Raw genomic sequence first — 26,496 nt, forward strand, 5'->3', positions numbered from 1 at the left:
ATTTGTAAGTTTTGAAATGATTATCACAGTTCCTTTATAAGTTGTTTTGACCAAATGTTAATGTACAATCTAGTTACTGGGTAATCGATTTTTGAAAGTGTTCAATTCTTGAATCACTGCACACACTCATGTGCGTATGCCCACACATACACTTATACACACACACAGACTGAAAGTAGTTATGCAAAACTAATATTTTTGTGGAGGTAGAATTTTAGGTTTGTCAAAATCCCCTAGTTTTCTTTGTCATAGTAAAATTATCTTTGTAACAGAAGCCACGGTCTTAGTCCTGCCACACACTGGCTGTATAATTTAGGTAAGTCCCATAACCTTTCTTCGCTTCATTTAGAAAATTGAGATCATAATTCTGACTCCACAAGATTGATATGAGGATTAAATGATATATTTTATTTGAAAGAACCCAGTGAACTCTCAAGTATGATACAAAATAAATTATTATAATGTTATTAATATGCAAATATTCTCATCTCAAATGTCCCCTCCTCAGAGAGAGACCTTCCCCTATGTCTTTATCTAAAATAGCACAACTCCCAGCAAAAACAAGTCACCCCAATGCTCTTATCAGATTTGTTTTCCTCACAGCACTTCTGACTCCTGAAATTATTATTTATAATTGGTTTAGATGCTTATTGTTTTCCCACTAGAATATAAGTTTCTTGAGGGCAGACGTTTTGTCTAGTAATTGCTGGATCCCCAGCTCCTAAGAAAATACCCAGCTCAAAACGGGCACTCAGTAAATATCTATGAAAGGAGGAAACAAGGGAAGGCAGTATCTATGTGAATGCAATTTCCTCATCTCCTCAAAAAGAGATTAACACAAATGGCCACAGAGAAAACTTATAGCAGGTCAGCTGGAAAGAATGAACAGGGCAGCTCTGTGGTTAGTGACTTAGTTTACCCTCAGTCCTCAGAATTCAGTACTAAATCCCAGAAGAAACCATATAGTCTATTTAAGGAAAATGATTTTTAGTGCTATCTCCTCTAAGCACAAATCTATTCTCATATCAAAATAAAGTGAACTGTAAACTCTATTCTTAAGCTGTTGCTTGTACAACTGTCTGATCCTGACATTCTTTTCTTCTGGTCTAAGTGTTTGTGTTTGCTCATTCCTCTCTAGCGGATTTTAAAATCCAAATCACTGCAATAATTCATTTTTTATTGTTCTCTTGCTCAGCTTCAACACATGTACAGTAGTAGCGTTCACTCTTCAGGGGGATAATGGCATTTTTGGAGATTTTACTGTAGTCATTACTCTTGCTTCTTTATTAAGAGACTTGACTTTAATCTTCTGCTTTAGCTATGTGGTTTATCTTATGAATATTAATACACAACCCAAAGGGATCTATCCAGTGAATATGAATTAGAGAGGGCTTTTTTATACTGAAGAAAGAGAAAGCCATTTTCTGGTTTGCACATCTTTCTGGGATGTACGAGCTCTAATTTAATCAGCATGTAGTCATCACGTATGCCACCAGCACTCCAGGCCACGAAGTAATTGAAATGATTCAAGCTTGTTTAATAAAGTAATTTCAATTATAGCAGGAGTTGAGTCAGAAAATGTCAGCCGTACAAAGTTTATGCTGCCTGGAATCAGCAATAGGGCACCAAATGTTCATAAAGAAAGTGCCATTGTAGAAATGAGTTGTACTTTTTCAGGCTTTGAAATACCATTGTTCATATGAGACTAGCTTCTCTGAGGTGACCTGTTAGTCAAGGAAGTCCAATTTCATTTTGTCTAGAATATGGTATAAAGAAATTCCCTTATAGCCAAGAACTCAGAACTGAACCGGTCAGAAAGTCCACCATCTTTTCTCTAAACATCACCAGCATCTAACACTTCACCACAGTCTCCACCACTGCCTAATGCCTCAGTCAAAGTGATCATTAATATTTGGAGCCATTGATGACAAAAGATAGCTCTACATCCTCTATTTCAAAATACTAGAAAGAAAATTCCACAAATTTTCATTAAAAAACACGATTGAATATTGCACATATTTAAATTTGTACTTTCCATCACCAAATAAAAATTCTAGAAGTTTTCAATCTAGTAGTGTTTGTCTTGTCTTTCATAAATGATAAACTCTAATATGTTTCCCATTCTCTTCTTGTTCTTCCTCTTTTACATTATTTGCTTTATCCTCCTGCCAGTGCTTCTCTTGGCATATTTTCCCCCATTTAAAGGCTTGTATAGTTCTTTAATTCCCAAATTATGATTCTATTGTTCTTGTTTTGTTCACCCTTTTCTTTAAGAGACTTCTTTTTATATACAGATAGCTAGCTTTTACTTACCATCATTCTGGTATCTGGTGCCATTTCCTACCCATACTGTTGAGTAAACAGACAGCTGGACCATCTGCAATTCACCATCACATAACCCAAAAGGCCTTGTTAAATTCTCTTTATGCAGGTTTCTCTATTCTCCGCCAAATAACAATTCTCTCACCTTGGTCACATTTGGTTTAGGTCAATTTATTCATGTAAACAATGCTCTATTTTAAATATGAAGTCACAGTTGCCTCCAAAGACAATAGGACACTTGCTGGTTTCAACACTGCCATTGAATCTTCTTTTGGTCTAGTTCTGGGAACCAACATCCATGGACAGTAGTTTGTTATTATGCTAAATGAAGATAATTTAAATCTGCTCTGAAAGTACACCTTCCTATGCTTCCTCCTACTAGGGATGTCTACTGGTCAACCACAGCTATCTCATAGCTCAGACACTCCAACTTCAACTGAGAAAGTGAGGACAAGCAGCGAGATAATAATTAGCATCCTGTGTATTTTTTAAAATATATGTGTGGCGTACAGGATAGTCATCTCACATCTTACCAGAGTCAGCAGGAGAATGAAATATAATCAGACAGTTTTTTTGTTTGTTTATTTTTTACAAGGCTAAAAATTCCCCGAAGTTGAGTATTAGGATTCTCAAGTGAGATTTCTTCTTATGAGTTGGGGCCATTTAGTTTTTTCTGTAGAAACATTGCCAAACATATATTGGAAGCCACTGGGATTACATGAGTTAATATATAAATATTTTCTCTCAGCAAAACTTTTAGTTTAACCTTTCTTTCTTTAAAATTTTTACTTCCTAAGTCCTCATTGATCTGTTCTCAACCCTAGCTACATAATACTCTCAGGTAAAAACGATAAAGAATAAAAGACTTCTGGTTTATGTAATACCTTCCCTTTATAATTCTCAAAAGAGTGTGTAAATGCAAGATCATTATGAGTCCAACTTTATAGATGGGGAACTTGAGGTTCAGAGAGGGTAAACAGCATTATGAAGCTTAGGCAGCAGTTCAGTTTGAAAGAACTCAGTTCTCCTACACTTTAAATATGCCTCATTACTCAGAAGGCCATGCTACTGCTTTAGTAAGAAAAATGTGCTTTTATGTGTATCGACACTTAAACTTTCCCTGCTTAGCACTTTAGAAACAGAGAAGAAATTAAAGGTTCGAATTCTTTTTTGGAATGAAATGCTTATAACAATGGTATTCTTTGCTAAATACTCTAATTTTTATACCATCTCAGAAGAAATCCTTCTATATTCAAAGGATTTCTGATATGCTGAGCTAATGATACCCACTCCTTACTGAATAACAATATCTACTTCTGCTCTTTTTATGGGTGTGAAAAAGACTTTTTTTTAGCATGACATGTAAAGTTTCTAAAGAGTAATAGTTGAATTCAGAATCGAAATGCAGACAAATTGCTAAAATTGTGGACAGATAAGCTATATATAAAGAGTCTTTTCAATGTAAATCTTCCCAGGAGAGAAAATGCAACAAAATTAAAAAGTAAAAAATTGTTTCCCTCTGATGCAATCATCCTTGAAGTTGTATGAAGTAGGCAGAAATGGATGCGCTGCCCAATTCTTATGGAGAAAGAAGAGTGATACGCAGCCCTCACAGAGGTGCATGAGGAGGTGTCAACCTCTTCTGTCTTCTCTCTGGCTTCTCATAATTAATGAGAATTCACTGAGGCCCAGGAGGTCTTTGTCCACAACTTTCAACTGTGGCTAATATTAGGGCCCACACATCCCAATGCTACCTTAAATGTTGCTTTCAAAATGACATCTCAATTTCAGCCAGTTCTCTGCCTGTCTATAAGCATACACACTGTCTGATGAAGTCGTGGACCCAGTAGATTTATTATCATAATAATAGTGGAGAATAAAATTAAGTTCTGTAATTTACTGACATTTGCATTTGTTGTAATTTGAAGGCACATCTGATAACCTACAGACTAGCCTGAGTAATAATCACACTCTTTAAGTCCCCATTTTCGCCCACCCTTAGAAAACTTCAACTTCCATGTTAGAGAGAATAATATCAATGTCATCCAGCCCAAATTATTTTCTATTCACCATCTCCCATACACTTTCTACATGCAACCATGCCAACCATATCTGTATCCACACCCAGCCATACCTCCCACTCTCACTTCTGGTGGGAAAATTTCCCTTCCTCTGATCAGAGGAACTGATGGTCATCAAAATCTGTCTTTCTGAGTAAAGCACTCAATGCAGAAGATTGTTGCGCAATCATGTTGATGTAGGTCTGCACTAAATATACATGACTTAGATGTAAGTCTCTCCTGCATGATAACTATGAAAGTCCCCTGACTGTTCCCAGGTCAGAACCTCTAACTTTTCAATGATTGTTACTATTATTGTTAACTATTATTGTTACATAGAATGGGTAGTCCACAGAAGTTTGTGGATGATGGTACTAGTGAGTCCTCTCCTAGAGCAAAAATTGGACTAACTTCTCTGTTTTGAAATACTCATTCCTTAAAGCTGGGTGATGGCAAGTCTTTCGAGGGCACTGGGCAAGAAATTATATATTTTCAAAGTACTAAAATGAAATTTAAATGATTATCAAGAGAATCTTTGAGGAGAAAACTGAGTAAGCAGAAGGCAGAGCAAAAAAACTGGACATAAGAAAAGATGTTTTCTTACAGGCGTTTTCATTGGCTGTAGGGAAGAGAGAAGGGCGTGTTTTAGATTCAATGTTTGAAACACACCTCAGAGTATGTTTAGCACCATCAGGTAGAGTCTTCCTTCGCCTTTAGCGGTCTCCCTGGGTCACATTGTCCAAACTCTCCCAAATGAAGGTGACTGTCCCACCTCAGATAGCAATTGCTCTGACTACCAAATCCTTCCTCAGCACTGGAGACAGGTTTATTTGTCTTTCTAAATCTATGCCTCACATAAATACCCAGACTGTCAGACTCCACACAAGAATGAAGCCTCCTTTCTCTTAGAGAATGGATGTGACCATACATGATATAGCTAACTGTGGGGACACTAGATAGTAGTGACCCTAGAGGTTCTTCTGCCCCATCCCAAATCAGACCTCAAGGCAGAGGCACTTCTCATCCTCTCCATCTGGCAGCACATGAGATTTTCCCATTTATTAGACTTATTTATCTGGTAATTACCAGACCCATGTAGGTGCAGTTAAAGGCATTTTTCTCGCATTTGTCACTTTAAGAAAAGGGACTTTTATAGAAATTGCTCTTTCTTATACAATCCAATCCAAAATCCACTAATTTCCTCTTTCCATTCATCTTCCAGAAATCCTATACCCAAGACAAATGGGATTTAGTACAACATGCTTTCAATGATACCACAATGAGCAAGACTATTTCAAGAATTCTATTCATCAATCTTAAATAAATATTATGATACTAGCACTTAGGCAATCTAAAGTGATTTTCCTGAGCAGATCTCAATCTTTTTAGCAACACAAACATATTAAATCTCCTAATTCCCTTGCAAAACAAGCTAAGAAGCCTGAGCTAAAACAAAATTTCAGTAATGCAAGTGCATGGCAGGTCAGCTGGAAATGGCTCATCTCTTAAAAGAAAAAAGGTGGTGGGGAGGGAATTATGGTAACAGCAAATTAACTGAAGTACTAGCACTGTCTCATCCATTTCCAATTCCAGAGTACCTGGAAATGTTGGGTAACAGTGAAGGATTCATTTGTTCATCATTCAGTTATCTAATAACTATTTACTATGTGGCTACAGGGTGCTGAGCACTGGATTAGACCCTGGGGATATAATGAAGAAAAGCCCCTTCTTTGGGAGGTATGCAATCCATTAGAGCAGAAAAAGCAGTTTGGGAAAAAAAAAAAATAAGAAAATACCACATAATGAGTAAAATAATAGAAGTGTATCTGGAACGCAGAAACAGGATGTAGAAGATAGTGGATAACTTTGTATAAGGGAATGAAAAGATATCCAACACAAAGATTGCCCTAAAATACAGTGTCCAACTTGGAAGGTTGAGTAGGAGTTTGACGCTGTTTTCAGTATTCTCTTTCTAAAGAAAAGGTATCTTTGTTGAAAGTAAGGAATGCATTGCAACAAATTTTCGTGGCTTCCCTGAACAGACTGAAAGATCTATGTGTGTGTTAGAAGGTAATGGCCCTGCCTGCCTCCATCTGCTACTTTAAGTGTGGTGTTGTAAGGGCCTAACCAGTAAATCACAGAAAAGGTTCTCTTTTTATAAAGATATGAATGTCCTACGGTTTCTGTTTGTTCTACTTTCATGGCTGCTTACAAAACAGAGATGGAGTTAGAGCAGGAAAAATGGCTAGCCCTCTCATTTTACAAATGAGGAGATTACTGCGCTGAGAAGTTTGTCCTCAAACTCACAGATTGTGAAAGAAGTGTCCGTAAATGTCAACCGTAACTGAAAAATAAAATTAAAATTAAATTAAATTAAAAAACAAGAAGAGTCCAAAATCCAGAGAAACCAATCATATTGAACTTTTATTCTACTGAGAACCTCAAAGACCACAGTTCACTCTCTTTTCCAGCCAAACACTAAAGAGTTAATCACACATGTCCTTATTTCACATAGACTATGAGCTGCTTAAGGGCAGTGTCTCAAGATAGAAAGGTGTCACTGCAGAACAAATAAACCCAAAATTCACAGTGGTTTAAAGCAACAAACATTTATTTTTCACTCACATAAAGTCTGGTGTGCATGGTGGGCATTTCCAACTCTCTTCCATTCAATCATTCAAGGATCGAGACTCTATCTTATGATACCATCATCTCAATATTGGCTTCCAAGTTTGCCACATCAGGGTAAGAGGGAGATGGTGGGGGCACATTTAACTCTTAACTGTCTCAGCCCAGCTAAATGTTCACAGTCCATTGGTCAGAACTAGTTACATGGCCCCAACTCAACTGCAACAAAAGCTGGAAAACATAGGGAATTATATGAATAGTTGATGAGCACTAAGACAATGTCATCTCATAGAATCTCCAGAACTAGCACAATGTATGGCACAGAACATGTGTAACAAAAGTATATTGAACAAACGAAGAATCCATTATGATCAAGGTACTTTTTACCACTGTCAAGGGATATAAAAATATACATGAAATAATTGCTGTGTTTGAGGAGCTGAAAACCTAACTGTGAAATTAAACACAAATACACACCCAAACCAAATAAAATTAACCATCCACAGCAATGAGGGCTAAAATAACAAGTGAGTGATCTTCGAGATAAAAGCAAAGAGAAGTCAAGAGTTAGAGTGGTTTGGAAACCCAGTTCTCTATTTATTTATATCTTGAACCGAAAACATTTCTTTCAAAAGATCCAAAAGCTATTTGCCTCAGAATATTATTTTAACCCCAAGGACAAAAAAAAATTATGAAAGAATAAAATATAGTTTCAGGCATTTTGGAATCCAGTTGCAAACATTGGGACAGTGTTTATGGATCCTTTCTAAATTTTTTTCCCTCTAAAGAAACAGAATACTTCCAGTGCTTAGCATTGTCTATTCCATATTCATACATTCTAGCTCCATACCAGGGCAAATGACCTAACCCCCACTAATCTATATCCAGACTAAGTGTAGTAGCAATAGGAGGTGACTGACAAAGGACAACAGAGTATATTTTTCATAGAAATTCCAGAGAATTTTGAGTAATATATGAGTTCTTTGAAAAGTATTCATCATTTTCTGGCCAAATGCTAGCCCTTTTTTACAACATATTATTAACCTTAAGTATAGGAAATTAAGAACCAACTATAACATTTTATAACAACATTTTAGCCCAATCTCAAATTCAAAATTTGCAAATGCCAGGTGTGTAAACTGATACATTTCTGAAAAATAAATTTAGCAATATGAAGAGTCTTTAAAATGTTCATATGTTATGACAACTAATTCCTTTATAAAAATCAATCCTAAGGTAATGCTGACAAAGATTTCATCATGAGAATATTTATGCAGCACTATTTATCATTGGGAAAAACTTCTGACAACCTAAATATCCAATTCTAGGAAAATGAATAAGCAAATTAAATTACATCTATATATGGGAATATTATGCAATCATTAAAACAGATGGTTATGAATTCAGCATCATTTATCAAAATTTCCAATGATCTATTCTTTGAGCCAATATGTTTATCCCTAGGTCTCTATTATGCAGAAAAGCTTTTCCAAATGTGCAAAAACTGTTTGCACAAAGATGTTTGTTGCACATTTTTATAATACAAACATTGAAAAACATGGATTAGAGATTATCTAAATAAAAGTAAATCTATAAATGCTAACAAAGAAAGTTCAAAATAGACTATTGTTAGGAGAAGATAAATTGTAAAACAATAAACATACCAAAAATTTCATACTGAAAAAAAGTTAATTACCTATTTATCAACCAATAACTTGGGTTTGGTTGGGGAAGTGGCTTTCTTTTTTTAATTTTATACACCTGTGTATGTTAATGTTTTATCATGATCATGTGCTGTTTTAATTTAAATTTAAATTTTTCATTTAAAGCTTAGTAATAATATACACAGAGACAAAGAGAAAGGGCTACTGACAACTTTTAGTTATATGAAAAAATGCTTATAACCAAATGTTAAATTGAAAACATGGGCATAGTATTATGTAAGCTGTGCAAAACTATCATAGTGAAAACACTGGAGAGAGAGAAATATGTCAGAATACTGACAGTGCTTTCCTCTTGGTACTAGGACTGTTGGTCGGAGGGTTGATGGAAACATAATTCTGCTTCCTGAATTGTTATGTACATTTTGCATACCACAGAACATGTTAATTGTACAATCAGGGAATGGGAGAGAGCTGAAAAACAGAAGCAAGTATTTAAACAAGAGAAAACATCAAGGTCAGAATAAATGAGAAACTATCAGAGAAGTAGCACTCTTTTTCCAATAGACGCTCCTCATTGAAATCCCTTCTTCCATTAGGTTATCTATCGTATAGTCCTACATTTTCATGTAAATATATATGAGCCCTTGCTCCTTGAAACCAGCTAATGCAACTAGAATAGTGTGCAGCCAATTTTTCTCTAGCCCTTGTGCTGCTTTAAATCACAGCCACAAATTATTTGATACTTCTCTCATTAACAGTTCCCACCCTTTGAATCTGGTCAGGTCTGTGACTATGTTAATGAATAGAACTTGTGGAAGTGATACTAAGTACTTCTGAGGCTAGATCATCAAAGGTCATATAGTTTTCTTTCTTCTCTGGCACACATACTCCTGGAGCCTTGAATTGCCAAGTAACTCTGACTACACTGAGGCTGCGATGTTGTGAAGAAGTCCAGACTACATGGAAAGGACACAGGTAGACAGACCAGTCAACTGTCCCAGCTGAGCCAAGTCTTCCATTTATCCCAGCCCAATCCATTTATTCACTGCCAGACACATAAATGAGGAAGCCTCCAGAGGATTCAAGTCCCCAGACTTTCTAGTCTTCCCAAGACACCAGACATTGTACAACAGAGACAAGATATCCAGTCTGTGCTCTGTCCAAATTCCTGACCCACAGAATCCATGTGCAAATAAAATGTTATTGTTTTCTGCCTATACATTTTCGGATGATTGTTATGTAGCAATAGATAAGTGAAACATACATTATCCTGCCTGACATGATTTTTAATAAAGTCAATAAAATTTTTCTCAATATAGAAAGATATTTTTCAAGAGTTTTTCCATGCTTCTAGTAACTTTAAAATAAAATGGTTCTTTATCCATTGCTTGAATGATTCATTGAATGACTGGATCATTTTAATATTTGTTTCTAAGTTAGGAATTTAGATAATGATAAAAATATTAATCTTCCATCTATTTGAATATAATTCCCACTTAATAATAAAAGCAGCATGTATAGATTTTTAAGAGTTTTACATTATTGATTTTAAACTTCCCAATATTTTGATCCATTAGGTACCATTAGTATCTTCTCAGTTTAAAGTAAGTTGAGTAAGAGAAGTTAAGCAGCTTACCTAGAATCACACACTAGTAAATGGCAAAGCCAGGATTCAACCCAGGCAGTTTGTAGCCAGAACCTTTGCTTTAAACAACTTAACTAAATTCCCTCTCTTCCTCTCTTTCTGTTCAACACACAGATAGGATGCCAGGAAATACACATCACAGAGCTAGCTGTGGACACAGGCCAGTAATTTTATAGCTTTGCCAACTGAAGGCTAGATCACATTGCTATGTTACTACTATTTCTTGTGGAAAAGACAAAAATAAAATCCTGAGGTCTAAAGCATAAAAGAGAGCAAAGAAAATAACAGAAACAAAAGGTAGAGATAGAGCCCTAGTGCATGGACCCAAGTGAGAGACCAAGAATTTCCAGAATGAGTGATTCTATCAGTGTCCATTTTGAAGCATTTATTAAATATCTTTTTTAAAGAAGCAAGGAAAAAAAGGAGAAAGGAGGGAGGAGGTTGAGAAAGAGGAAAGGAAGGAAGGATGGAAGGCAACACGTTTAGTAAGAATGGAATAGTTGAAGAGATTCAAAGCCAGTATATAAGTATGTGAGGGAGGAAAGTAAAATGAAAAAATAAATAGCTGAAAATAAAAAACCAATTATAAATCCAGTTTGGAGGCTTAAAACGGACTTCAAAGAAGGCATAAAATAAGAGTATTCTACCATTAAATAAATTCAGATCATGAACAAATTTCCCTTCAGTTAATTTCAGTGGGGAGAAATGCTCTGCAGTGGTGGGCAGAAAAGGAAACATGTGTGCATCTGGAAATTTTATAGGACTAAGTTGAGAGGCTGGTTATTTAATAACCTGTGACCCAATTATATATAAATCTATTTCAGATTCTGTGTGCAGTGAAGGAACTAACACGACAAATAAGATGGAAGGGGGTAGAATGTGTTAACATTTAAGAAAATATAATTTCAACATGAATAATTCTGATTTATTCAGGAAAAAGGAACTTAATCTTTTAAAAGAACATGAAAAGTCAAGCAAATTTAAGAAAACTAATAAGAGGCAAAATACAAAAGTTTACAGAAAACTACTCAGTCCTTAAGGAAGCTACATTTAAAAAATAATACAATAGTTATCATACATAAATTTTCATTTTTTATTGTTAACGTATAAAAAACACCACTTTTAAACATTCTTTAATAACAACAAGCAGAAAAGACTTCTAGAAATCTGCTTCTTTTGGAAGTGTTAATGAATTAAAATGAAGAACTTTGCAATATAAGCAGAATTTACCCTAAATATTAAACCATTTAGTAAATATTTATTGAGTACTTATTATGTATCAGATACACTATTAAGGTACTGACAATCTAACAAATAACTGACCTAAATCCTCTTCAAATGCAAATAAAAACCACAATGAGATATCACCTCACCCGAGTCAGAATGGCTGTCATCAACAAGACAAATTGTAACAAGTGTTGGAGAGGCTGCGGAGAAAAAGGAACCCTCATACACTGTTGGTGGGAATGCAGACTGGTGCAGCCACTATGGAAGGCAGTGTGGAGGTTCCTCAAAAAATGAAGAATAGAATTACCATATGACACAGTAATCCCTCTCCTGGGTATCTAGCCAAAAAATTTGAAAACATTTATTCTTAAAGAAATATATGCTCCAACGTTCATTGCAGCTTTATTTATGGTGGCCAAGACATGGAGACATGGAAACAACCAAAGTGTCTTTCGATAGATGAATGGATAAAGAACTTGTGGTACATATACACAATGGAATACTATTCGGTTGTAAGAAAAGGTGAAGTAGGACAATTTGTGACAACATGGATGGACTTGAGATTACAATGCTAAGCAAAATAAGTCAGACAGAAAAAGTAGACAACCATATGATTTCACTGATATGTGGTATATAAACCAAAAACAACAAAAGAACAAGACAAACAACTGAAAGAAAAAAAACTCATAGACACAGACAATAGTTTAGGGGTTACCAGAGGGTAAGGGGGAGGGGGGGAGGGCTCTAGAAGAAGGTAAATGGGATCTAATATATGGTGATGGAAAGAGAACTGACTCTAGGTGGTAAACACACAATGTGAGACATAATAATATATTACAGAATTGTACACCTGAAACCTATGTAACTTTACTAACAATTGTCACTCCAATAAACTTTAATTTAAAAAAATCCTCTTCAAACATTTCTCAAAGAATATAATAGGAGAAAAAAATCTCTAGTGCATCAATCCTTGGTTTAAGGTATAAAAAATGTGGGTCAGTTTTCCCATGCCCCTTTTTGTATCTAATACTAAATGTTTTGCTGCCATAGGAGAAATAGTCATTCATGGTCTACAATCAATACCATTTTATCCATGCAAATTTCCAAAGGTTGTAGAGAATGTCAGTCCAATAGCATGAAAGGCTACTAGTCTCAGAGAAAAATATCTAGGGAACAGAGTCCTAGAATGAGAACATAGGTCAGCTGCTCACCGCAGGACCATACTAGTCACTAACTGCATGTAATCTTTAAATCCCCAGTAAAATAAAGAACACTAATAAAACTTCAGTTTCATTTCATAGGTGAAGAAGGCCAAGAAATGTTTAGTAATTAAACTGAGGCTAAAAATGTAGGCCTGTTCCCTTTCTACTTGCTATTTCATGCTGCCTCTATTTTTCTTAACTGCTATCAGCACTTTACATGAGTAGGAGCGCCTGCATTTGTATATTTAAAAAAAAAAAAAAAATCCAACCCAAACTTGAGTAAAAATAGGAGATTTATTGAGTAAAGTCCAGTAGCAACAGAGATTCAGGCATAGGTAAGTCCAAGGACTGGATTTATGTTGTTACTAGTTGGTTACTATTCTCTTCATCTCTTGATTTTGCTCATCTCTATGGCACCATTCTCAGGCTGGTTCTCTCATAGTCACACACAGGACCTTCAGTTGTCTTATCAAAATTCCTGGCATTTTATCTTATTTGATCACCTTGGGTCAAATGGCAATTCTCAATATCTAGAAAGCAGAGTCAGCTCCACCCATACCACAGAGTGAGGGTGAAAGAGGAATGATTCTACCCAAAGAAGACCAGGATATCAAAAGACTAGAAAATGGATGCTGGGCAGGCAAAAAATCTGACATCTGTGGCATTCTTAAATAGCCCTATCTATATATGTCATTTGTGTTGCCACACAGCAGCCTAGCCGTCTGTCTCCTCATACCTACCCCTAAAGAAAGGAGAGTCTGTGAGACGGATCCTTTCAGGGACTTTGCTTCACCTTTGTGCTTGCACCTTATGTCTCCCTATTTGGCCCCAAAATACAGCTGGTCAGCCAATGATGGGTACGACTCCCCATGGTGGGGGCAACCTAAGCCAGGCAGAGGCCCGTGGGGACCAATAGGAGAACCCACGGGGTTGACAGGTGGGCACAGCCCCCCACCTTTCCCGGCTAAGGAGAGCCTCTGCCTGTGTGGCTGCATTCCTTCTCACAACCTGCAGGGGAAGTGATTCAGTGATGTGCTCTCCATCTATTCATATGCATAAAGGTTTTGTCCCTTAGGAAAGTACATACATCCTGAGACTTACGGTTCAGCTGCCTGCAGGCAATGGTGATTGGCTTGAATCAGTTTCCTATTATAATGTATGGGATTCACAGATCTTGAGATTGACAAGCTTTATCTCCTTTACTTCCTCACCTAACTAATAAAAGCTATGCATAGGCCCGATTTGGGGCTCAGTCCTTGAGGCTGGAGTCCCTCGGCCCCACTTACACTCTTATTCTTGGCTACTGTCTTTCTTAACCCTGCGCTGCCCTCCTCACTCCCCACAACCCTCGTGGCATGGGACACGACAATTTGTATCAAGGTTTCATTTACTTTCATTAGATGTCTTTATTCTTGGGTCATCTTTGCTTTGAGCTATAGAATTCACTTTGGGAAAGTTCCAGTTAAAGACACTTGTACATAACCATACACACAACTGAGCAACTATTTTCAATTATAATTTCTCTGAGTTACAGAGGACACATACTTAATGATAAGCTTTTACACCTTCATGCTGTCCAGAAAGACAGGAAAATGGAGCTGCTTCTGAGACTTACCCAGGATGGGCAGACCTGAAAAGCAGTGTGAACCAGGTCAGGTTTTGGAATGTGAAGAAAAGAATGAATTTGCATTGATAGTTCTTCTATCCACACTCCTGCCCCTTTGGAAAGAAAGAACTATTATCCCTTTGAAAGGACCATGATGACTTGGTACCCCTGACTACTTTCGTGAGCATGCTTACACCCAGGTGGTGAGAGCTATGATGTGGGCAGCTCAGCATCTTGTGCATAACCAGAAAACATGCCACCCATATGGTCTAAAAGTAAAGAAACTGGAAGAAGCAGGTGACAGACCAGCAACAGATCTGTCCTGGCTCCCAATTAGATGCTACTTCCATGGTCTGCTTATCTGAGCCAACTCAGATGACTATAAACACTTGAGGTTGCTCTTCACTGTGGTTACTGCTCAACTATTTGTCATTTGCTTTCTCAAGTTATTTTTGACATTGGAGTTCAGCCATTATGTATGCAAAAAATAAACCATTTTCTAGGACATGAAACTAGCCCAGTAAGATAGGACTACAGCTGATAGTTCTGGAAACAACTACTTTAAGCTTTATTCTTTGACTTACTTTAAGATAACGTTGGAGAGTTTGAGGTGGCTAATCACACACCTTGATACTATGGATTTGGAATCAGTTGAGAAATAGACAGAATGGTCAATGACATATCAAAATATCAGCTTAATTGCTGATAGCACCAGATTCAAGACTGTGCCTGGAACTACCCCTACATGGTTTTTCGAACATTTTCTCTACAGAATAAACCCTTTATGTTGTGAGTCTTACTGCAGGAGCAAACTTACCACATACAGGTAGGGAAGGAAAACACGAACGTACAAAGCACAGGCCAAGACAATGAAGAAGGGCAGACCACAGAAGACCGCGTTCACCACCTGAGCCTCACCCAGAAGAATGTGGACAGTGGGTGTCCAACTCTTGCTACCTAGGCAAAAAGGCAAACCACTCCTAGACAAATAAGTTGGGCGAAGAACAAAATAAGAGGACCTGACTTTATATCACTGAAAAACAAACATAGAGCTATAAAATACTGTTATTTTCTGGGCAATGAAATGAAAATTTCCTCACGAAAAATGAAGTCAGAAAAAATGGGTTGTCTCCTTAAAAAAGAAAAAAGGCTGTAACGTATTAAACATCAAATGTGTTAAGTACTTGGATTCTATTATTCATAAAAAGCTTTGTGGTTATCTTTATACCTATGGGAGAGATGAGGAAACTAAGTTCCAGTACATTTAAGTACATAACTTGCTCCAAATCCTTTCTCTTTCCACTGTATCACAATGTTCCTTAGAAGATTTTTATTACTGTTTTTGCTGCCCAGCATCATAAATCCCCTTCCTAAATTGAGAGAGTCATGCCACTGTGTGAGACTGGGCAGTAGGCAGGGTTCCCCTCCCAATACAGAAGTCAAAAAGGCTAGACAATTTCCCTCCCTGGACTCACAAGCTAGACTTGGCCAATCAAATATTTGTACCTTGGATGCTGATGCTAAATCAAGTGACATTAAAAAAAAAAAAAGCAGGGAGGCAGCTTAGAGTTCATTACATGGTAATGTCAGCACCCTGTGCCTATGACCAGCAACAGTGCCCGATATCTCGTAACTACTACCAGGCTCTTCCTCGTGTGCATGGACCACCTTGTCTGTGGTTCAGTCAGAAGATTCACTTGATCCCTGCCTGTGGTGGACTGGATTACAGTTCAAAAAATATTTATTCCACTCACCCCTACCTTCCACTGTAGGCCAAGTCTACCACCCTGCCCCACTGATGCTGGGCTTGGTCATGTGACATGCTTTGTTTGGTCAAAGGGACATTAGCCTACATGACACAGAGGCTTACGTGTGCTTGTGTGGTTTGCTTGATGCTTATGCTATATTTGCCATAGGAAGAGCATGCCCCAGAAAGTCAGTTCTCTTTCTTTGAGCCTGAGATGGTCACACATACAGTACATCAGAACCCAACTCAGAGCCTGGAGCTGAGCCCAGCCAAACTGCAACCCAAAGCACCACTCCCCAGTTGTGTTAGTTTCTGGTGGCTGCTGTAGCACATTACCACAAAGCTGGTAGCTTAAAGCACCAAAAATGTATTCACTTACAGTTTTGGAGGTCCAAATCAAGGTGTCAGAAGGGCCATGCTCCAGGGCACAATCTGTTTCCTTGCCATTTCCAGCTCCTAAAGTTGCATTCCTTGGCTCAAGGCCCCTTCCTCCATCTTCAAAGCCAGACGCATGGCCTCTTCAAATCTCTTTCTGTTGCCATCACACACTACCTTCTGCCTTCTTCTCTAATGTCCCTGTACCTCACTTTAAGGACACTAATTATTGCACTTGGGGCCCACTAGGATAATCTACCCATTTCGAGAACCTTATCTTAATCACACCTGTAGAGCCTCATATAAGGTAACAATCACAAGTTACAGGGATTAGGACAGGTATTATCTTGAGGGGGCCATTACTCAGCCTGCCACACCAGCCAACCCCATGCAGAACCACCAAGCCACAGTCCACCTGCAGACCCATGACAATGAGAATAAAAGCTCATTATTTCAGGTGCCTGAGCTTTTGGGGTGATTCATTGTACATAACTGTGGCAATAGCTGATTCACATACCATCTACTTTCTGAAGGCTTCCCCTTGATTTTTCTGAGCCACGAGGCAATAAATTCCTATTGTGCTGAAATGAATTAGAATCTGTTTCCATTACCTGGAATCCCAACAATCTACCTGATGTATACTAACCATAACAACTTTGACAAACTCAGAGAGTGGAATATCCAATGATAACACTGAGAACATAAAATGCCAACTAGATGCTTTTCTTAGTCCTTGTAACATAATGGTCTGTTTGAAGAAAACTGGGAAAAAAAACAAAAAAACAGAGAAGTCAGTAGAGGGGGGGGGAATTTGACTTGAAGTTCTTTCAGTGGATAACACTTTTTTCCCAACCCAAGGAAATTAAGTCAAAACCCCAACCTTCAGATGGAGGAGATGAGTAATTAAGATCGGTGTTTGACTCAGAGAGCAGTTGCTAAAATGATTACAACAGTGCACGCTATCCCAAAGAGGCAATGGCAAGCTCTCCGACAAGACTGCTGAGTCAAACTGGCATTTATTTTTAAACTTCATTTTAACTCCTAGTTATTTCTATCCAAAAGATACTCCACAGGTCAGAGAAGTGACAATGAATTAATGTCATAAAAAAAAGGTACAGAGACAGCAGGAAATTGCAGACCATTAGTTAAGTCCTATGATTCTTTGCCCTCATTTTACACCTTAAACAAAGTAAAAGAGGACAGTCGATGGAAGGTAACTTAAAAATGTTGCATTCCATAAAGGCCAGCCAAAAGAGCTGCAGGACATTTATTTGAAGTCAGGACATTAGTGCCAGGGTGAATAAAGGGAATGTAATAAGTTTACATTTTTATAAAGGGGCCTGACAGATCTGTATGAAAGGAAGGATGTGCAAGAGATACAGTGATGGGATAATAGGAAGTGGAATTAAAAATTGGCTTCCAAGGAGACAGAAAGCAATGACAACGTGGAGTGCTTCTGAGGTAACTTGGGAGTAATATGTGAGGGTGAGGAGGAAGCTACAACAAGACGTCCCCAATATTGGGTGGATCTAAACAAAGGAGATGCCCCCACTAGACCTACAACTGCCTTCTTGAAAAGAAAGATTCCATGCAACATTTCACTGGAAGAATCACAGCTCTTCCTTCCTGAACCAACTACTTAGAATAAAAAGGTCTCCTAGAGGATTTCTGTAGTGCAGGGTCTCTGGTCCCACTCCCCGTATAAGAACGCAGGATATGGCGAGGCCAAAAAGGAACAACAACGGAGCCATAGATAGGGGAGTTATATCACTATATTCTCGATGGCTGCTGGTCGAGACACAAAAGCAAACATCCGCCAGTACTCCAACAAGTCTTCCTGCACCCAGTCTTGCTGGCAGCCGGGCGAGACACAGGAAGCAGTATCCACATGATCCTCAATCTGCCATCCACGTTTGCTAACCCCACTTGTTAGCCACAATCCACCATCCGCTTCTCTGCCAACCAACCCACCCCCTAGCGTAGCCACAGCAGGTATGTTAGTGGCTAATGGCTAACCGGTAACAGCTGATGGCCACCCAGGCACATCGGATGGCCATCTGATTACAGCTGATGGCCACCCAGTCGAGCCAGCACCTTTCCACATGAGGCCAAGAGCCTGGAAACTGCTCTCTGGGACTCTGTCCCCACTGCTTCTGACAAATGAACTAAGTTGATGTGAATGAGTCCCCTTCTCCAAGAAAAGATAGACACTCTGGATAAAATATGACCAAAAAAATAATGCCTAACTTACTTTCAAATATAGAAATAGAAACACATAGGTGCTTAAAAACAAAAGGAGACTTTGTAGAGCAAGAAGTGTGAGGTAATCCCATAGCCTTCCAGCAGAGCTGTGCTCCTGACGAGAGTCCTAGGACCAGGGCAAGAGACACAGCAAGGGTCCTCAGAGGCAGGGAAGCAGGAACCAACCAAGCCCCCTGGATGAGGCCAGAAGCCCCACAGCACATCAACAGGAAAATACCTATTAAAAAATCATCTCTTAAATGGCCCCCACTTGGCCAAATAACCCAAAACTCTTCATTACCTTTGCAAACCTACCTTGGCTCATTGGCATTTCCGTGGTATCCCCGTATACTTCTGCTTTTATCAGTTGCTATGCTCACCAAGAATCAATAATATTGGTTCCTAGACCTGTCACAGCCTGGATACTTGTAATTGTAACTCCATAATTTAATTAAATATTAAGGAAACTGACGGAATGTGAGTATGTAAAGAGAGGGAATTACTGTATCTATATAAACAGCTTGAACACTTTGGATAAGACTCAATAAAAGTGAGTTGCTAAAAATAATGCTATCAAATTAGCTATGAATTATACAACTAATTGAATGTTGGAGAGTCTTAAAAATTTAGAACTCTGCAGTCAGATTGTAAAACAAATATCTTTAAGTTTCATTCCACTAAAAGTCCATTAAAGAAAGTAGAATCAAAGATGATATATTATGGATGTCATAAAATTCCAATACCTGGCAAATGAGGTATATTTGAGATATTTTAAGGTAAAATAAATATTTAAGATATTTATATATTTTTTTTTAATTTTCTACAGTAACTCATGATGAAAATCCTTATTTGAAAAGTAAATTTTTAAAAACATTCATGGCTGGCTGAATCAGTTTTTAAATCAAAGTCAGAGAACTATATGGTACTAGATTTCTGACTTGGAAAGCTCATTCAAATATCCTGGCCTATTTTTAAATCCATAAAATAAGGAGAATAGTCAAGGTAATTTCTAAGGATGCTTCCAACTGGTATATTCCACAGTGTTACTATTCTCCTATAAGAACTAGCCTATTTGGAAAACTATTGAGATTGAGGTTAAATTTAAGTGAAGAGCCTAGACTTCCTGGCAAGGAAGTTTACTTCCCTTTGGTTGTCAGTAGACACAGCACCGCAAATAACAGAGAAGTCACCTGGGAATAAAGGATATTCAAGTAAATGAAAGAACTAACCTAAACACACTAATCCAAGAAATGCAGAGTTAAGATTGAAAACCCAGCCTGGCCCCCAGATTTAAGTAAAGTGTTTTCTCTTTTCTCCCCCACTACAACAGTGCCAATTAAGAATACAGTATCAGCTGAGAGAGGTATACAGCTGAAAATGCTGACAGATTCTTAACTGTAACAGCCAGAAGAGACTACCTTTAATAAGGTGTCTGGAAGCAAAGAAATTTTTTAGGAATGGGAAGAAGGCGATAATTACTAAGCAAGATAAGTTGAGCAGGAGGTAGGGATAAGAAATCTGTTAAGGGGAGTCCTAAGGCTGATAGAGAGCTTAATCAAATCATGCTCGAAGTGAGATCTAGTCAAGGTGGCAGAGGAGGTAAACTCTGCTTGTAGGGACCTGGCCCACAGGCAGATAAGCTGGCAGGCAGTCAGGGTTTCTGACCCCACGGGAATGCTGCTCATTAGACAGCCAGTTCTGTACGCTGGCCGGCAGTCAAGGTCTCACGGTTTCTTGGGACACTGTGTACATGACAGCAGGCCTGCAAGGCCTGCTACGTGACTTCTCCAAAAAAAAATGCTCTTTGTTTTGCTGTACCTATAAAACCTTCCTTCTTCTCTGCCTGCGTGCGGATCACTACCCCTCTGGCCAGCCACCACTGAAGACTCTCCCAGTCAGTAAGTCTCAATAAACCTATGTCTTGCACTCAGCTATCTAGTGTGTTCTTTGGGCTGGCAGCTTCTCAGGCACAAATCTTGGAACAACTCGGAATCAATCCAAACAGTGCTTACCTGCTCTCACGACCATATCAAAATTACAACTAAACTATAGAACAACCATTATTGAGAATAGCCTGAAGTCCAGTTGAAACAAAGCCCTACAACTAAGGACATACAGAAGAAGCCACCTGGAGACTGGTAGGAGAGGCAGAGACATGGAACGGGCTGGTCCCACACCCACATGTAACTATTAAAAATCGGGAGGGATGTATTGGCTATGAAGGTCCCACCAAGAGGAGCAAGGGGTGCCAGCCTCACAACAGGCTTCCCAGCCCAGGATTTCAGTGCCAGGAAGAGAAGTCTCCACAACTTCTGGATGTGAAAAACCAGTGGAGATTGTGGTTGCGTGAGATAAAATTAGCTACCGTCCCAGATGTTCCTCTTAAAGGGCCCAGGCACGGATGTACTCACTGACAGACTCACTTGCTCTGAGCTCCAGCACTGGGGTAGCAGCTTGAAAGGTACCAGAGACATATGGGGAGGAACTGAGTTATCTAGCTTCACATAGAGGGCTGGAGGGGCAGCTTCCTCCAAGATGGAGGAGCTGGTGGGAAGCCACTGTTTCTTTGTTGAGCCCTCCCCCTGCCAGTGTGCAGATGCAGGCAGGCACCATATCAGTGTCTCCATCAAAGTGGCCATCAACTTTTTTCTGCCCCACCCTAGTTATTTCCTGCAACTTCACCCCACACAACTTTTGGGTACTCCCAAGCCACTTCCAGGAGATTTTCCATACAAAAAAAAAAAAAACTATTTCAGCCCATGCTGCAGACTTTCATAAATCTCTAAAGGGTTCACAAACCCAAACAAGTAGCGTCTAACTTCAGCATGTCTCATACCACTGGCTGAGCAGCCCCAAGCCCAGCACTAGTGACAGCCAGCCTCGGTTTGTGGCTTGGCCTCTTGGGGCACCCCCAAAGCCAGGGTGGGCAGTGGCAATCTGCAGATTGCTTTGTGGCTCATGCCTGGTAACCTGGGCAGGGAACAGGTTGAGGCTGAACATGGCCTGCTGTGGGGCCCCTCCCAGGAGGCCCCAGGGCTGGCACACCAGTGGCCATCTTCAGACCAGGTGAAAGCATCACCCAGCTGCCTCTGGGGACAACACAACAAAAGAGCACAGTGGGAAGGCATCAGAGCCCTGCTGAAGCTGCCCTGTAGGTTCAGCCTCTGAACAACAGCTCTTCCACTGTATTCACAGCCAGTCCTCACAACCAGTCAGCATGAGGGTCAATCCTTCCCATTGACATGCAAACAGCAACCAAGACTCAACTATAACAGGAGGGCACACAACCCATACACGGGGCACAACTGCAGCACCTGGCTCAGATGATCAGGAAGACTGCAAGCTGGGCCCCACAGCACACCTACTACATAAGGCCACTCTACTAAGCCTGGGAGACATAGCAGCCCTACCTAATACATAGAAACAAACACAGGACGCAGCCAAAATGGGGAAACAATAAAACATGTCCTAAATGAAAGAACAGAACAAAGCTCCAGAAAAAGAACTAAACAAAATGGAGGCAAGCAATCTACCAAGTGCAGAGTTCCAAACACTGGTTATAAAGATGTTCAACGATCTCAGGGAGAACTTCAACAAAGAGATAGAAAACATAAAAATGGAGATAGGAGACATAAGAAAGAACCAGTCAGAAATAAACAATACAATAACTGAAACGAAGAATACATTAAAGGTAATGAACAGTAGATTAGAAGAAGCAGAGGATTGAATCAGTGATTTAGAAGATAAGGTAGCAGAAAACACCTGATCAGAACAGCAAAAAGAAAAAAGAATCAAAAAAAAAAAAAAATGAAGACAGTTTAAGGGGCCTCTGGGACAACATCAAGCATACCTACAGTCACATTATAGGGGTACCAGAAGGAGAAGAGAGAGAGCAAGGAATTGAAAACCTATTTGATGAAATAAGATGGAAAACTTCCTTAACCTGGTGAACAAAATAGACATACAAGTCCAGGAAGCACAGAGAGTCCCAAACAAGATGAACCCAAAGAGGCATACACCAAGACACATCATAATTAAAATGACAAAGATTAAAGACAAACAACGAATCTGAAAAGCAGCAAAAGAAAAGCAAAGGAGCTCTCTTAAGATTGTCAGCTGATTTCTAAACAGAAACTTTGCAGGCCAGAAGGGATTGACAGGAAATACTCAAAGTGATGAAAAGCAAGGACCTACAACTAAGATTACTCTACCCAGCAAAGCTATCATTTCGAATTGAAGGACAGATAAAGAGCTCCCCAAACAAGAAAAAGCTAAAGGAGTAATCACCACCAAACTAGTGTTACAAGGAATGTTACAGGGACTTCTTTACGATTAAAAAAAAAAAATCAAACATATGAATAATAAAATGTCAATAACTATACATCTGTCAACAATTACTTTAACTGTAAATGTATTAAGTCCTCCAATCAAAAGATAGGCTGGCTGAATGGATAAGAAAACAAGACCATTACATATGCTGCCTACAAGAGACTCACTTCAGATCAAAAGACACACCGAGACTGAAAGTAAAGAGACGGAAAAAGATATTTCATGAAAATGGAAAAGAAAAAAAAAAAAAGCTGGGTAGCAATACTTATACCAGATAAAATAGACATTAAAACAAAGGCTATAACAAGATACAAAGAATGACCCAGTAATCCCACTTCTAGGTATTTATCCAAAAAAAACCAAAATGCTACTTAGTGGAATGTATGTACTCATATGTTCATTGCAGCATCGTTTACGATGGCCAAGATGTGGAGGCAGCCTGTGTGTCCGTCAATAGATAAATGGATAAAGAGGAGGTCATATATATGTGTGTGTGTGTGTGTGTGTGTGTATATATATATATATGTATATATGTATATATGTATATATGTATAGTATATGTATATGTATATATGTGTATATATGTGTGTATATATATACATATATGTATATGTATATGTATATGTGTGTGTGTGTGTGTGTGTGTATAATGGAATATTCCTTGGCCAGAGAAAGGAATGGGTTCTCACCAAGCATGGATGGACCTGGAGGGTATTATGCTGAATGGAGTGTGTCAGACACCAAGAAGATGCAATGTGATTTGGAATATATGTGAAATTTAAAGAACAAAATAAACAAACAAAACAGAAAGGAACTCATACATACAGAGAACATTTTGATGGTTGCCAGATGAGAGGGGTTGGGGACAGGTAAAAAAAAGGGGAAGGGATTAAGAAGTACAAAATTGGTAGTTACAAAATAGTCATCGGGATGTAAAGTAAAGCATAGGGAATATAGTTAATAATATGGTAATAGCTATGTACAGTGCCAAGTGGGTACTAGACTAGACAGGGGGATCACTTCTTAAATTACATCAATATCTAATCACTATGCTGTATACCTGAAATTAATATAAAATAATACTTAATGTCAACTGTAATTGAAAAATGTTTAAAGGGGTGGGAGGAAGGTGAAGACGAATAAGAGGTTCAAATTTCCAGGTATAAAACAAATAACTCATGGGGATGTAAGGTACATAGAGGACATAGTCAATAATATTGTGATAGCATAGTACGGTGTCAGATGGTTGCTGGATTTATCATGGTGATCACTTCTTCAGGTATAAAAATGTTGAATAACTGGTGTACACCAGAAACTAATATAACATTGTATGTTAGCTATATCTTAATAAAAATCTTTAAAAAAAAATAAAGTACGAAAAAAAACATGCTCTCAGAAAGGTCTCTTCTGTTCTATTTTATTTTGTTTTTAATATAGAAGCATATGGCATTTATTCTTTACTTTTTTATTTTTATTAAATTTATTGGGGGTGATATTTGTTAGTAAAATTACATAGGTTTCAAGTGTATAATTCTATAATACATCATCTATATATTGCATTGTATGTTTACCACCCAAAGACAGTTCTTCCATCACCACATATTTGATAGCCTTTACCCTCTTCTACTGCCCTCTTGCCCCCTTACCCTCTGGTAGCCGCTAAACATTGTCTGTGTCTATGATTTTCTGTTTGTTTGTCTGTCTTGTTCATTTGTTGTTTTCAGTTTTAAATCCCACATATGAGTGAAATCATATGGTTTTCGGCATTTTCTGTCTGACACATATTGCTTAGCAAAATAATCTCAAGATCCATCTAAGTTGTCATAAATGGCAGTATTTCATCTTTTCTTATGGCTGGGTAATATTCCATTGTATATATGTACCATATCTTCTTTATCCAGTCATCTATCAAAGGACAATTCAGTTGTTTCCATGTCTTGACCACCATGAATAATGCCACAATGAATATAGGGTACATATATTTTTACAGATAAACCTTTTCAGATTTTTTGGGTAGATACTCAGAACTGCTGGGTCGATAATAATTTCTAGTCTTAATTTTTTGAGGAACCTCCATACTGCTTTCCATAGTGGCTGTACCAATTTACATTTCCCCAGCAGTATATGATAGCTCCTTTTATTTCCACAGCCTCTCCAACACTTGTTATTACTTGTCTTGTTGATAATAGCCATTCCAACAGGTGTGAGGTGGTATCTCATTGTGATTTTGATTTGTATTTCCCTAATAGCTAGTGATATTGAGTATTTTCTCATGTATCTGTTGGCCATTTGTATGTCTTCCTGGGAGGAGTGTCTGTTCAGGTTCTCTGAATAATTTTTAATTGAGATTGTTTTTTTGTTATTGAGTTGTATGAGTTATTTATATATGTTGTATATTAGACACTTAAGGGAGGTGTTGTTTGCACTTATCTTCTGCCATCTGGTTGGTTGCCTCTTCATTTTGTTGATAGTTTCTTTTGCTGAGCAGAAGCTTTTTAGTTTGATATAGTTCCATTCATTTATTTTTGCTTTCATTTCCTTTGCCTTTGAGGTCAAATTCATAATGTCCTCTCTGAACTCAAGTTTAGTACCTGTGCTTTTTCCTATGCAATTTAGTATTTCAGGTCTTATATTTAGATCTTTGATCCATTTTGAGTTAGTTTTGGTACATGGTGACAGATAGCAGTCTAGTTTTATTCTGTTGCACGTGGCTTTTCAATTTTCCCAGCACCATTTATTGAAGAGGCTGTCTTTTCTCCATTGTATGTTTTTGGCTCCTTTGTTGAAAATTATCTGCCCATATATACATGGCTTTATTTCTGGGTTCTCAATTCTATTCCGTTGGTCTATGTGTCTGTTTTTCTCTCAATTCCATGCTGTTTTGATTATTGTCCCTTTGTAGTATAAATTGAAGTTACCTTCTCTTGTTTCAGACCCCACTCCATCCCTACCTGCTCTTTCCTAGCTGAACTCTGTCTTAGCCCAGAAGTCAGTGACCCAAATGTGAGTCTGTCCCATTCCCCTTTGCTGTACACAAAGCAAATGTCTATGTGATAAAGACATTTTAAATAAAGTCCTATTTAATGTAGTGCCTTCTAAAGTCTCTTCAGTTTGAATCAGGTCAAATTAATTAAAGAAGGCATTTCAAGTAGAACATCAAACCAAAAGAAATTTTGAATGATATTATGCAATGTGATCACCCTGAAATATAGTGGGACTCCTCCCTGATCCTACTTTGGGAACTTATCTTTTACTTTTTAGTTTGGAAAATTTTGAACAAACCAAAAGTAGAGAGACCAGGAAAATGAGTCCCCATGTAGCCATCATCCGCTTCAAGAATTATCACTATATGACCAATCTCGTCTTATCTGCATACCTCCCCATTTTCCCCCGTCCTCTACTGGATTACTTTATGCAGCAAATTATTCATTCAGAAGAATTTTGGTACGT

General features: G+C 38.2%; 1 long non-coding RNA gene across 1 annotated transcript in view; it reads right to left on the minus strand.

The window, feature by feature from the left end:
- Window positions 1-26,496, minus strand: part of LOC141568315 (uncharacterized) — a 693,059-nt gene that overhangs the window by 504,897 nt on the left and 161,666 nt on the right. The gene's annotated exons all lie outside the window — the stretch shown is intronic.

This window comes from Rhinolophus sinicus, linkage group LG02 (assembly GCF_036562045.2).
Source record: "Rhinolophus sinicus isolate RSC01 linkage group LG02, ASM3656204v1, whole genome shotgun sequence".
Classification (NCBI taxonomy): domain Eukaryota; kingdom Metazoa; phylum Chordata; class Mammalia; order Chiroptera; family Rhinolophidae; genus Rhinolophus; species Rhinolophus sinicus.